The sequence below is a fragment of the Vulpes vulpes genome, chromosome 3, assembly GCF_048418805.1.
Source record: "Vulpes vulpes isolate BD-2025 chromosome 3, VulVul3, whole genome shotgun sequence".
Taxonomy (NCBI): domain Eukaryota; kingdom Metazoa; phylum Chordata; class Mammalia; order Carnivora; family Canidae; genus Vulpes; species Vulpes vulpes.
This window is the reverse complement of record NC_132782.1, coordinates 69,209,583-69,219,285: the sequence shown is the minus strand read 5'-3', so window position 1 is coordinate 69,219,285 and position 9,703 is coordinate 69,209,583. Positions and strand designations below refer to the sequence as shown.

The window sequence follows — 9,703 nt, the reverse complement described above, 5'->3', positions numbered from 1 at the left end:
AGGCTCCCTGACACTCTCCCCACTTAGTGATTCTTTGTCAAAACTTAGGATCGCATCCTCTGTAGCCATATTCACGGGTCTTCTAATACTTAGAACACACGAACAAAAAGCAGCAGCCTAGGCGATGGTAGTGAGGCATAAAATGGCACATCTTTTTACCAACATTTGCCTGCTTAAAAACAAAACTGATGGGGTTGTTCAGATGATCTAGCAGTTTATTTTTATTTTGTATTTTAAAAAATATTTTATTTATTTATTCATAAAAGACAGAGAGAGAGAGGCAGAGACATAGACAGAGGGAGAAGCAGGCTCCCTGTGGGGAGCCTGATGTGGGACTCAGTCCCAGAACCCCAGGATCATACTCTGAGCTGAAGGCAGGTGCTCAACCGCTGAGCCCCTCAGGCGTCCTGATCTAGCACTTGTATTAATTGTCAAATGCCATGGATCTAAAAGAAGGAAAAGCCAAGTAAAAGAATACTTGTGGCTCATGATTGTGATGTGTCCCCTGGCTCATCTGTAGGAAAATCCGGTTAAGATGTAAATGCCTGGAGGCTAAGATTTCTGGACTGAGGGTTTTCATGATGTTAATACACTCTTGTCCCGTCATTAAAGATCACAAATATCCAGGTTTCCCTCTAAAGGCGCGCCTGACCTATAGCGGCATCTTCACTCTTCCAGGTCGTGTTCTGGGCTCTTTCAGCCCCTTCTGGGCTCTGCTACGCTGAGATGGAGGTGTCAAGAGCGGCGTGGCTGGAATTCAATCAGAAGGGAGGGAGGTACAGAGGACACAAAACTGGTTACTTATCTCAGTGACATAAGAGATCCCTTCTACCTCCACACATACATTAAGGTGAATCAGGAAATGGATGGCGTTTTTCAAGTCACGTGATCAGTGCCCCAGGGTTCATCATTTTCACCATGTGTTTGGCTGGGTTTCTCATTTTGTTTACATTATGTGCACAGCTCTTCAGAAACTGTTCAGGGAGAGCTGTAGTTTTATCTCGAAAAGAAGAGAACCAAACAGTTTGGGTTTGAAATTATCACCTCTAGTTTTTTTTTTTTTCTCATTTAAATTCAATGAACCAACATGCAGTACATACTTAGTTTCAGATGTAGTATCACTTCTAGTTTTACAGGGATGAGAAGCAGCCCAAAGTAGGAGGAAGTCCTTCAGTGAGGAATAGTTTCTCAAGGAAAAAAAAAAAAAAACCCAGAAATTTCATTTTGAAAAAGGAAACATCTGTGGATTCTTTTTTTTTAAGATTTATTTATTTATTCATGAGAGACAGAGAGAGAGAGAGAGAGAGAGAGAGAGAGGCAGAGGCACAGGCAGAGGGAGAAGCAGGCTCCCCACAGGGAGCCCTATGCAGACCCGATCACGACGAAGGCAGGCGCCCAAGAAGGCAGGCGCCCAACCGCTGCCACCCAGGCGTCCCAACATCTGTGGATTCTTTAAACTAATTTTATTTGTAAAGAGCCTACTTCTGTGCTGGGCCATGGCGAGGGTCCGCTTTGCCTCCTACCTCCTTCATGCTAAGAGAGGACACACTTGCCAGCAGGTTGGTTCAAGCTCCAGATGAAAACAGTAGCTCAGGAAAGTAAAGGAGCTTTCCCCAGATCACAAGGTGAAATTATGCCCTCAGTTTGGGTTTATTTCTCTTTAAACTAAGGATGCACTCTCAATTATTATTTGGTTTCTCCTCCCCTCATCTCATTCTCATTATTAGTTTGTAATTCATCATCATGAAATATACATATTTTAACCATGCTTCCTTATAGCCTGTAAATTGCAGTAAAATTGACACTCCCCCATATACATAAAGTTACATATTAAACATTATGTTATGATCGTTCCTGGGTTATGGTGTAGAAAGCTATTTTCTTCCCAACGCTTAAGTCTCTATGTGCCATGAATTTTTTTTTTTTTAAGCACACAGGCCTTTACCTGTCCTATGGAGGGGCAATGACAAGAATTAGCTAAACACATTTGGGTCCTAATTTCTGCCCCCCCTTTTCCTGATGGCGAGGGGCCCTACAGGTCTGCCCACCCTGCAAGGTCAAGTGTAAGGCAGTGTCCTCCCTCCCCCCCCACCCCCAGCACAGTGGCCAGACCTTGGCCACCTCCCTCCCAGGGAATGCTCCTAGGCAGCTGTGCCACGTAGGCAGAAGAATCAATGGGAATGTCAGGAAGGAGCTAGTGCCAGGCACAGGAGAAGTGTTAAGCTTTTCACCATGGATGGAGGAGCCAAGCAGCTGCCCTGCACCAGGCTGAGGCCCTCAGCACAAGCCAGGGGAGAACGCTTCTACAAAGTGGCCCTGGGACACTGACATTTCCTCTGGATATCTTACAGGAAACCCCAATGAGGCCTAGAGTACCCACAGTAGCTCCATCACTAAAGAGAGAGAGAAACTGGACGTTTGGGGCTGGGCTTCCTTCCATGCAAACCTTCAGAACTGCTTCTCTTTAGTTCTTTTATATAAGAATATTTCATTTGGAAATATTCTATAAAGACTATAAAGACAAATCAAGGTCACTTTGTATTTCTATGGTCCTCCTCTTGGATCTGCGTGGCTACTGTGTGAGCCATGATGCCTTCCAGCCAGTGACCTGTTTTTTGTTTTATAGATGAGCTCGATGGCACAGTTAAGGCACACTGGGCCCTCCTCGGTGGGACAAATCCCAAGAACCAGACACGGGAGCGATTTTGCGAATGTGGGCCAAAGGGGTATTCTGTGTCACTGCGGTAAGGGAGGACAGCGCTGGGGGGGCGCGTTCATGCGTTTCCTTACTCAAGGGAAACTTTACAGCCAACTTTACAGGCCGAGATCGAGGAAAAAAGGGCCCAAAGATACCGTTCCCCACCCCTACCCAGAGGAAAAGGGTCAGGCGGGGCCCTTCAGGGTTCCACACGGAAGCTTTGCAACAAAGTATCCAAGTCTAGGCGCCTTAAAAGGTACTGTGCTTTCCAGTGATGACTCTTTACACTTTAATACTTGCTCCCTGAGGCCGAAGGATCCGCGCAAAAGTGCAACAAGTAACATTTAGTCCAGAATGGGACAAGTTGACTTTGTCCGTTCGAGGGTTCCTTTCTTAAGGCTCAGCGTGGCTATTTGGGGACCCCCTGACTCGCCTCCCTTGGTTGGTCGGATTTGTTCATTTCTCTAACTTCATTCCACTGAAATCCAGCCGCACTGGCCGGGAGGTGCACCCTCAAATAGCTCCTCCAAGAACCCGGAGCAACTCTCTCGGTCTTTTAGGAGTTTCCAGCTCGGAGCAGCAAGGGGAGGTCACACAAAGCAAACAAAATCACACACTCGGAGTCCGGAAGGCCCCGGCGGCCCCGGCCCACCCCCACCACGAGGCCAGGCTCGGCCGGGGGACGCGCACGTACCTGGACGAGAGGCCGGCGGGGTGGGCGCGCCACGTCTCGGGCCTCGGCCCGCGCAGCCTCCGGCCTTTATAGCGCGCCCTCCCCGCCCCCTCCCTCCCCGCCAGCCACGTCGGAGCGGCCGGAGGCGGGGGCAAGGGGCCACGGGCGGTCGGAGGGGCCGGGAGAGGGAGTCGCCGAAAGTCACGCTCGGGCGCGCTCGCAGAGGGAAGGAGCGGCGGGGCTCCTGGGGCGCAGAGGGGCCCCCCGGGCGCGGAGCGGGGTCCCGGGCCGGGAAGGGCAGTGTCGGGGGCGGGGCCCCGGGAGGTCAGGCGCGGGGTGGGGCGCTCGGGTTTCACCCGGGCTGGCAGGAGCGGAGAAGGCGCGGCCGAGGGGCGGGGCGGGGGCGGGGGCGGGGCGGGGCGAAGCGGCCCCGCGCTCCCCGCCCCGCGCTCCCCGCCCCGCGCTCCCCGCCCCGCGCTCCCCGCCCCGCGCTCCCCGCCCCGCGCTCCCCGCCCCGCTCCCCCGCCCGCTCCCCGCGCTCCCCGCCCGCGCCCCGCGCCCCGCTCTACTCGCCGGGAAGGCGGCGCCGGCGGCGGCTGCTCTCGCTGCGCCCGCTCCCGCGCGCTGTCCTCCCGCCGCGGGTGGGCTCCACAGCCCCCTGCCGGCCGCGGCCCGTGCCCGGTGGCGGCTCTCCGCCTCCGCCTGCCCTCCGCAGGGGCGGCCCGGCCCGCGTGGCCCTTCCCGGGGCTCCCCGCTCCCACCCGTGGCTCCGTTGCGGGGCTGGCTCCGGCACCCAACTTTGCCTTTCCTCGTCGGTCGCCCCCGCCGGGCGCCAACCTGCTCCCCCCGGCCCGGCTGCGCGCCCGGGGACGGTGCGCCCCGCGCTCACAGCGACGTCCCCAGCCCGGAGCGCCGCGAGCGGTGGGCGGCCCCGGGGAAGCGGCAGGGGGCGGCGGCGGCCGCTGCCTCGACTTCCCTCGCCGGGCGCTGACGAGGACCCACAGAGCTGCCCCGGAGCCCCGGCGCTGGATGACTGGCACGAGGAGCGCGCCTCGCACCTGGTGAGCGACCCCCGCCCGGTCCCGCGTGGCCGTGGCCGAGGCCACAGCCGCAGCCCCGACCGTGCCGCGTTGCCGGCCGCGACCCGGGGCGGCAGTGGTCGGCGGGTGGGTGGTGCGGCTCGCAGGCAGGGGCGCTCCGCAGGCGCTGGGCGGGGGGCAGCCGGGGGCTGCGCGCACGGGATTCGGACTGCCATCGTGCGGGGCGCGCACAGCTGAGCTCGCGCACGGGCTGAAGTTTGTGCCCTGCGGTGGCCGAGGTCGGAGCGTGCGGGGGCAGGAGCAGGAGCGACGGGGTGGGCGACCCGGTGGTGGGCGAGGGGGGCCTGCACCGCGCCTCGGGGAGGTGCGCGGTGGGGCTTTGTGCGCGCACCCGGCGCGCGTCCGGGAGCTTGGTCGCGAGCGGTGCGCGGGGTCCCCGCGGCTGGGGCTTCGCCGCCCCACCGGCTGGGGCAGGTTTTCGTGTTGGAGTTATACAGGGGTGTTGCGGCGCGCGTGAGAACCGGGAGGCAGTGGGACCTGGGCTCAACTCCGCCGAGCGCTTTGGTGGAGGGCGCATGAGGCTGGGGATGCCGGGGATGCGGGGGCTCGGGCCGCCTGATGGGCTGCCGCCGGGCGAGTCGCTTTCCGCCGTACGTCTTCGCGGCTGCACGGTTTCGCATCCCCTGGATCGGGGCTTCGGGGCCGGAGGTACATTTGGTCCCCCGGAGGGACCCGGTGTTCTCGAGATGTGCGGGGAGACCGCCGCCAAGGAGTGCGGCGGGCTCGCTTCCCGCGGCGCCGGTGCCCGGCTTACCGCAGGCCGAGCCGGATTCCCGGGGCTTTGGCGGGAAGCGCGCGCACCTCCTCGCCCTTTCCTTGCTTTGTACCTGGATGCGGCGGCTCAGAGTTGGGATCGAACTTTCCTGCGCCCGCGGCGGCCCGGGGATCGCCGGCAGGGGGCGCTGCGAGCGAGCGCTGGAAGCGGCGGGGAGGCTGCTGAGCGGTGCCCGAGTCCTGGGTGGGAGTCCCGGACCCGGCGGATCCGGCCGTGATTTCAGAAGGGTGGGGGTGGGGTGGGGGAGCTGATCCGTTAACCAGGGGCAGCTGTCAGCGTTGCCAAGAGAAGGGCGCGAGAGGTGGTTGCCGAACCCAAGGTTTCTTCCAGAGACCAACGTATCCCTGCAAACTCCTGTCTATGCAGCCGTCTTCCTCCTTGTGAGTATTTTCTCAAAAATGAAAAGCAGTAACAACAGCAATAATAATGTCAGTTATGTTTAATACTGACAAGGTTCTGCTCCTCGGGAGCCCGTTAGTTAAAATGCCCGGAGTTACAAATGGTTGTTGCACCTTGTTTTTAGGAAAAAACAATCGTGTGTCACAGCGTATCCAGAAGAGCTCCGTCATATTGGCCAAGTTTGGAAAGAGCAGATACGTTAGTGATTTTACTGTTAGTCTTTCTTAAGTAGACACAGAAAAACAAGAACAGTCTTTACTAGGGAAGATTTTCACATCTAATTAGGATTGCCAAAGTAATTGCCAATTGTGCTGATTTTATTATTGAAGAAGGTGTAATGTTTATCATGCACTACTTTGGGTGACCAGTTCACAATTTCAGTTTTGGGAGATAATACCTTAAATTGTGTATGACTTAAATACATTTTTCTTGTCTATGCCTGTATTTATACCAAAGGAAACATGTTTTTTTTTATCCCAACCATTTTTCATTTTTTGTTTTAAAAGAAAAAGCAGTCCAAGATATAATTGTTTGAGCTACTTGAAACACAGATTTCTTTTCCCTTGAATTTCTTTCTTGTTAAAACTTTGCCACAAAATAGCAGCTCATCCATGGTGTTGCAAGGTCACGTAGTTATTTGCACGCTCCTGGACCCCCAGGGGTGATGAACTGGTACCTGCTTTTACATGTGTTTAGCCTATCTATGCATATTTGCCTTAATAGGGAGAAGACGGATGATGCTAATCATTTTATGCCTTTTGCGAATTGTGCTAACTTATTTGGTTGTTTTAATGGCAAACAGCTGCAAGATCCCTGCTGAGAGCAAAGACTTTGGTCTCCTGGGTGGTAAAGCTTGTCTCTGTCCAAAAGAAGTTTTTGAGATGTTCAGAATTCGGTAAAAATAAACCTGCATTCTTCACTGCTGCTTCCCTTTTAAAATTATTTCTTGACTGTTTCTGGACAGAATGAAACGGAAACATACAGTACAGTGACTGTTAAAAGTTGTTGGCTATGGGGCTATAATAAATATACGCACATTAGCATAAGCTTTTGCTTAAGCTCTAGAGGGTTCCCAAACCTTCTGAAGCCCAATCCATGGCTTTGCAGTAAGAAATTTTGCTTGAGAGGCCCTTTGGACTTTTAATTCAGGGACAAATGTTAAAACCGCAAAAACTTTGCTTTGTGTTCTATGCCAGCTCCTTGGGACTATGTTGAATGCTCCTGGTGTTAGAGCTGCTTAACTGAACCTTCACTGCATAGCCTTTACTAATTTGATAATTATTTTGAATGATTCCAAATGTCTTTCTTTTTGGTTACAGAATCATTGAAATGGAGGCTTTGTTTCTGATAAAAATAAAGGAAAGTCAGGGAGGGAGAAACAGAACTTTGGTAAATGTCCAGCCAAAGTTATAAAGGCATTCCACTGTATAAACAAGTAATTATGAACTCTAGAAATCACTAAGATAAGAATCCCTACAAGAAGGTTTGCCTTGCAAATCATATAGTTTGCAAGATAGAACAAACTAATTAGGTAATTCCTGAGTCAAGGAATCCAGTTCTGTAGCAGTATATGGACAAGTGTTTGAGAAAAGTAGCCCTACATCCTGCAGTAAATCCTCCATAATTCTTGATTCTAAAATTATACCAAAGTTGTATTTGCAAATGCTTCTGAAATTGTTGCTATAGTTACTCAGACAAATTGCTTAGGGTATAATTATAACACCAAGGTGACAGATTTTTATGTTTAATGTTAAATAATTTTTAAAATGTAAATTACAGTGTCTAACAAATTGAGTTACACCCAAGTGCAAAGTGTGCGGTGTGGAACCTTTTACATTTCTGTCCGCCTGCATCCGTTTGCAAATTTATACAGTGAAAGTGCACTATTTTCTTGAGTACTAAGATATATATAAGTGCTTGTAGTTGTTTGTATTATCTTTTTGTACTGTTGTTGACAACACAGACATTTTCACATACGTTTCCAGCAACCTTTTAAAACTGAGATGCAAACGTTTTGTTGAGAATTACTTGTGTTTGTCTCTTTGCCTTGCTGCCTTGTAGAAATGATCTGCTGTAGATAGGGGGCAATCTGCTGTCTCTAATCCCTGCTCAAATTGGTAACATCGTAATGATAAATTCAACAGGTGAGGAGTAGCTCATTGGGAAGCACTTTGAAGAAGCAGCTTTTTGTATGCTTGATAAATAGATCATTTATTTCTTTGATGAATTTGTTAGCTGGATATATAAAATCTATTTCTAATAGCAAGACAAGAAGAAAAAAACTAAAGTGGACTGGAATGTACATGGATAAACTTTTCACTTTCAGTGAGCTTACCCAAAACTTGTTTTGATTCAGAATTTAAGTCAAACAGAGTAAAGCAGATGAAAATTTGATCCAAGAGAATATAGTGTGTAAGTAATTTATTATAATGTACTGATAATAGCACAATTAATCTATGCTGTCTAAAGCTTGTAGAGCTAATGAAACCTCCCTCTGAATTTCAGAGTGTTTTGAAGCCAGGCAACTTCAAAGACAAGTTACATTTCACCTGGGGCATGGCATTTACAGTAGGGTCAACCCAACAGTGCACTCAAGAAAACAGAATTTTTTTTCAAAAGAATTGCTGTTTTCTTTTTCTTTTCCTTCTTTTTTTCTGTCCAAGATTAATGGTTGTCTGACAAAAGCAAAGATGGACATACTTTATTTCTCTTTTTCTTAGTTTTAAAATTTATTGGCATAGTACTGTTGCATTTGGGAAAAATAAAATCATTCCATTCTTGGCTCTTTCTTTCCCCTCAATGTGCTAGAACTGGTTTCCTGATTAATATTGAAAAACATTGTATTCTGAAAGAGAATACATTTTTCTAGGGCTGAATATCTTTTATTTCTGGAAGGCCATGAACCCACTAATCCCTTATCTTCCCATCTTTCATTCCTTATTTGTCACTGTGTCTCTGGAATTGGCCATCCTGCGGTTCATGTAAGATGATGAGGAAGTGTATGTTGGAACAATTTTATTTTATGTTTCATTTTTATGTACATTTGTGAGTAGATCACATTACTGCAATAGGTAATTCAATTACAGATATGTATGATAAATAACCAGGAGAGTGATGGTTTGAGAAGCCAGCTCTACTGGAGAATAATGCTGTATTTGCTGAGATGTGAAATTAAATAAGTTCTAGGCAAGTGACAATCAGGACTGAGCAAGGACAGATTGTTCACAGGAAATAGAGCCTCTTTCAATCAGTTCAGATTCACCCAACATTTGATAACGATTTATGATGTGCCTATGCAAAGAAAAGCAGAGTCAAAAAAAAGTAATAAGAATTCTGCTAAGCGGTTTCTGTTGAGTTGTCTGCAAAATCATAAAACGGCTAGCGCTTGGCTTCAACTTCCTGGAAGAAATGTGTTCCTCACAGACTGACTCCAGATAAAATTCCACACAAAGAGCTTCCCTGTCTGTAACAAAGCTGGAGATGTGGCGCATCTGGGAGAGGGCATCCGAAGCTGCTCGCAGCCAGCCGCCAGGGATGCAGCTGCCGGCTGCCTGCACCGCTCTCGCGTTCCGCCAAAGGAAGGCATCAGATGCCAGGAACATCGGCGGTTGGACATCCTGCAACCAAATGGATTCTAGAATCACGACTGGGGTCTGGGATTACTGTCGTGGGACCAAGATTCCGATCTGCCATGAATCTTTACAGAGTTTAGAGCCGACAACGCTGTAACTGGTGGCGTAAAGCAAAGACGATCACTGCACGTTACGCCTCCTTTGTCCAGCAGATATCCTGGCTGAGCCATCGGTCATGTCCGCGGCGGTGCAGTAGGAGCTAACTAAGGACTTGCTTCTAGATGTCTGTCGTGTAAATTCCCGGGTGCCGTAGCTGTGGGTGGACTTGGCTTTAAGAAAGTTCGAGGGAAGCTGGGTAGAATAATCACCAGTGGGTTCATGGAGCTGCTGGCCTCATTGGGCGGGGCAGTTGGGGGAGGCATCCACATCCGAGGGGGCACTCGCTGGCACTGGGGGGTCCCACGGGGACAGGCCTGCATGCTGGAG

General features: G+C 50.6%; 1 protein-coding gene, 1 long non-coding RNA gene and 1 other non-coding gene across 6 annotated transcripts in view; 1 reads left to right on the top strand and 2 right to left on the bottom strand.

Annotated features, from left to right (window-relative positions):
- Positions 1-203: 203 nt before the first annotated feature.
- On the bottom strand, positions 204-3,700 carry LOC140598248 (uncharacterized). The gene is made up of 2 exons (XR_012000481.1): positions 3,393-3,700; positions 204-750 (listed from the first exon to the last, which is right to left on the bottom strand). It is a non-coding gene; the product is annotated as an uncharacterized lncRNA (long non-coding RNA).
- On the bottom strand, positions 850-918 carry LOC112934283 (small nucleolar RNA SNORD123). Its single transcript, XR_003237880.1, has one exon. It is a non-coding gene; the product is annotated as a small nucleolar RNA SNORD123 (small nucleolar RNA).
- A 354-nt stretch (positions 3,701-4,054) lies between the features above and the next one.
- The window catches only part of SEMA5A (semaphorin 5A), a 472,307-nt gene continuing 466,658 nt past the window's right edge, over positions 4,055-9,703 (top strand). For 2 of the 4 annotated variants that reach the window (XM_026017648.2, XM_026017649.2), the window contains exon 1: positions 4,055-4,432. The gene's annotated coding sequence lies outside the window, so the exon portion shown is untranslated. Of the gene's footprint in view, positions 4,433-5,388; positions 5,627-9,703 lie in introns of those variants that run through there. The other 2 variants (XM_072752696.1, XM_072752695.1) reach the window with 2 other exon arrangements.